Here is a 4,368-nt window from a genome sequence, read left to right as displayed (position 1 = left end):
TGAGTCGCACGTCTCTCGGCTTCTTTACGACCGGCTACTGGTCTGATCTTCAGGACTGGGAGCTCCTGTTGGTGTCAGTGGTGGTGACCCCTGGTGCACCTCCAGTGGGCTCCTGTCTGTGGCTGTTACTGCCCAGTAATGTGCCGGCGTGGCACTCATGGCTTTGTTTTTGAGCTGCTGTCCCATAATGCCCCTCTGCTGGTATCGTCTTCCTTCCTCCCTTCCTGTGTTCTTGTCCCATCATGCACCTGTGCGTCAGTGCATCTCACCTGTGTATTAGAAGTCCTATCATGCCCTTTGATAGGGCCACCGTTGCTGCCCTGTCAGGTACCCGTGTGGGGCTCATTGCTCAGCTGTGGTCTCATGGTGCCCCTCTGCTGTTGTCATCGTGGTCAGTATTGCTGTCCCATCATGCTCTGGTGTGGATTGTATCTCACCTGTGCATTTGTGGAGTGGGCTCACCTGTCCATGTTGTCCTGTCCAGTCCTGTCCAGCCCCGTGCTTGTGTTCTTGAGCTGCTCTCATTTCTTTGTCTTGCTGTCCCATCATGCACCTGTGTGCCAGTATTGCTGTCCTATAATCATGGGTGTCCCGAGTTTGTGCCAGGGGTCCTTTTATGCCATATGTTATATCCTGATGGGTGACTGATGGGGTGGGTACCACAGCCGATATAATGAACAGTTGACACTGTGCTCAAATCGGAGTCACGAATGGGTAACACTGTGTGCACCTCTCTGGGGGGAGTGACCGTGTACTGGGATCTCCAAGGGGGTCCTTGATGATATGAACAGTCAAAGCTCTGAGTGGGAGCTCGTTTCAGTAAGACACCCAGGGGCCTGTGGGGGTCTTAATGTGGCCTTGCCCATCATGCACCTGTGTGTCAGTGCTGATGTCCCATCATGCACCTGTGTATTAGAGTCTTTAATGCGCTTACCCCTCTCAGTGGCACTGTTCCTGTATCCGTGTGGAGTGTACCTCATTTGTGTCCCATCATGCCCCTGGAGTGCAGTGGGCTCACCCGTCTCCTTGTCCCATCCTGCGCGTGTGTTTTTGAGCTGCTGTCCCATGGTGCCCCTGTATTGTTCTATCAAGCACCTGTGTCTTAGATAGATAGATAGATACTTTATTAATCCCAAGGGGAAATTCTTTGTTATTGTAGGGAAACTGAGCTTTCTAGAAGTACTGGTTGCCAGACAGGAACCATTTGTGGGTGGGATGCCAGTCTCTCACTTGGCACCCACTCACAGTCACTCGTACAAAAGGGGAAAGGGAGAGAAAAAGAACCAGCAGTGACTGGTCCAGAATTTGAACCCAGGGCCCTGGAGTTGTGAGATGGTCAGTTTACTGATCTGTTTTATGGAGTCCCATGGGCTTGGAGCGTATTCGAGTGGCACTGGATGGCACGCCAGCACACACACCCCATCGTAACTGGCTGGATTTACGTTTGGCACAATATGTGACGTGGGAGGAAATGCAGATGAACACCGGAGAACGCGTCAGCCCTGCACAGGCAGGCACCATGGCGGTGTGAGGTGTGCTAACTGCTGAATGTGCAAGGCGCTATATAAAAGGCTGTATCTGGAGCTGTGTTGACCACTGAGCTATACGGCTGCCTCATTTTGACCATTTCAGTATTCTATCTTTGTCGTACTTATTGTACGATGTCAGTTCAGTAAACTGAATTAATTTTGCCCACATGTGACACTCCAGAATTCTCTTTCTTAAGCAGTTCTCCCCATGTGCCCGGGAGCTGAATGACCCAACTACCCTGGGCACGGGATGGTTATATCCAGAAGATGGCACCTGCTACCTAAGAGGTGCCCTTTTTGGAAACTGCAGCTCAATTTAAAAATAGAAAGTAGCCGTCCCGTGTGGCTCTGCCCGCATAGAAGTGAAACGGGACAGTGAGGAGGGTCCTGCCCAGCTGCCACTCCTGACGTCCCACTTCCCCCTCCCCTCGGACCGCACCCTCTGTCTCGGATTAGCGCAAATAAAATAATTAAACTGATTCTTAGCATGATGAGAGAAGTCGCAAAATCAGCCGGAATATTCAAGCAAATTCTAGAAGAAAACCCGGTCTAAATCCGTGAAGTAGTTTTCTCTTGAAAGTGGACAGACGGACTGATGGACAGGCGTTGGATTTTCTACACATAGAGAGATGTATCTAAGTAATCCACGCAGACCTCAGTGTTAACGTTGGAGGTGCAGTGTCTATTGGAGTGTGGTTTGTAATGCGTGTCCTTACACAAATGCATTACTACCAATGTTGATGATGCGCCATCTGTTGGAATGACAGACACAAAGCAACCAGACGGACAAACGGTTACACAGACCTTAAGGCAGCGATATTTATATGTATTTGTATCGCTTTAGTAACCGTGACGGAAATATCAAGGCAAGGAAATGCCATAATGGACAAAAGAGAGGAACGATTTAATCTGCTTTGTGATGCCACCTGCTCTCCCCGTCTGCAGTGCCCAGCAATCATTTGCTATGCGTTCAGCCACTGGGTTAGCGCCGACATCCCACCGTTCTGCAGTGGGCTCTTTGACCATTGCGTCTCCTTCCATCTTTTTGGCGTGGCATGGACGCATTGTTACTGGCATAGGCTTGTGCTAAAGGGGCTTCAGCGTTGAGGCTTCATGACAAGACCCCACTTCCCGACCATTACCATGTATTGATTCGCCTCTCTTAGCCCACTGTGCCCACTTCTGTCAGATCAGAGCAGTATTCCCATGCCAGTCCCCCTAACCCATTGTTTGCAGTCTTCACATTGCCAGGAATGGTGTGGGGTCAGATGTGGGTGGGACTGGCTGGCTGGCTGGCTGAGTGTTACAATCTAAGGAAGGTAGGGTCCTGGACCAGCTCTACCAGGTGGTCACCAGAAATTGTGGTGTTCTTTTATTGAATTTATTTATTTTGACGATCCAGACCCCGGGTCTCAAACCAGCAGTGCCACTCCCTTTAGGTTCTTGTGTTATTTTCACATACTAACGATGTTTGGCCTCCATTGATGGTGGTCTTCCAAAGCCCACCGGGCTCTCTTGACACGTTTCATTTTTTTCTTCAATTCTTCCTTTCCCTTTCGGCCAGTCGGTTGTTCACTTCCTGTTCTTTGCCCGGTCCGAGGCAACCCTGCTGCTGCCGCCGCTCACTTATGTAGGTCACCCTCGGGGTGCGTGTGTGTGTTTGTGTTTGTGTGTGTGTGCGTGTGTGTGTGTGTGTGTGCGTGCGCACGCTGCACTGCGCTGCCGCCTCGTGTAACCGCAGAGCCTCCTGCCGGTGAAGCCCCGCTGATTGAAATCTCCTCCGACTGCAGCGCTCAGCCCCGGCGACTCCTGATTTTGCTCAGTTTTACCTTTTTGACTTTTTTTTTTTTTTCCAGTCATTTGTTTTGTGTTCTCAGAAATTGTTTTTTTTATTGTTGCGCAAGGGAAATTCAGCGTTTGGATGTTTTGATGTTTTTGGGGTTTTTTGTGGTGGTTGAAACTGATAATCGAGCAGGAAGTCAGTGACGAGGCCTGCTGTAGGGCTGAGCCTGCCGTTTTGACTCGGCCTCTGGGGGGCGCTACGTATGCTGAATGGGACAGCCCTGTACCCCCTCGACTGCTGCCATTTGTCAGGTGCCATCCAGCTTGGCACTTAAGACTTTCAGGGACATCACCTCATTAAAGTACACAACTGAACCTGGGCTGCCTCATCGAGGTCACACTCAATAGCGGACCCCCAGAACTTAGAGACACTATAAAGCCAGGCGCTTAACAAACTATTGAGCCCGAGTGCCCCCCTCGTCAAATCGGGGACTAGCGGGCCAAAAGGCGAGCTGAGGAGGCTGAGAAAGTGAAGTGCGAGAGACAAGATGGAGGATGGAGAGAAAGGAGTGCATCAGGGTGGCAGTAAAGGAGACAGAGGAGTGAGATGGTGAGGCACGTTTAGGGATGACGAGCGGCAGACAACATGGAGTCGGGGAGAGTGAGAGGAGTGAGACGCTGGAAAGAGAGCTAAGAAAAGGGGTGCAATTGAGGAGCAGAGGGCAGTACTCCAGGTGTCTGCTGGTGCCCCCTGCTGCCCGGGTGGACCCCACACCATTGCCTCCTGCCCAGTTACGCAGCTCCCCTGGTGGTCACCATCAGGATGACCGCGCCACCAGTTAAGCCCCCCTCCCTTCTCTTACCTGCAGTTTATCAGAAAGTGGTGAAGGTGAGCAGCAGCATGGGTTCAAATGGGGTCGAAACTGCAACCCTGAATGTGACAACTTGTGTGTTGGCAGCTCCAGAGGGTCAGCTGGCTCTTCAGTTTTAGCTTTGCTGGTACCTGGGGGGTGAGCAGCTGCTGGCCTGCCCAAATTTATGCCAGTCCCTTGGACCA

This window comes from Polypterus senegalus, chromosome 6 (genome assembly GCF_016835505.1).
Source record: "Polypterus senegalus isolate Bchr_013 chromosome 6, ASM1683550v1, whole genome shotgun sequence".
NCBI classification, from domain to species: Eukaryota; Metazoa; Chordata; class Cladistia; order Polypteriformes; family Polypteridae; genus Polypterus; species Polypterus senegalus.
The sequence above is the reverse complement of the archived record's forward strand: the minus strand, read 5'-3'. Positions refer to the sequence as shown.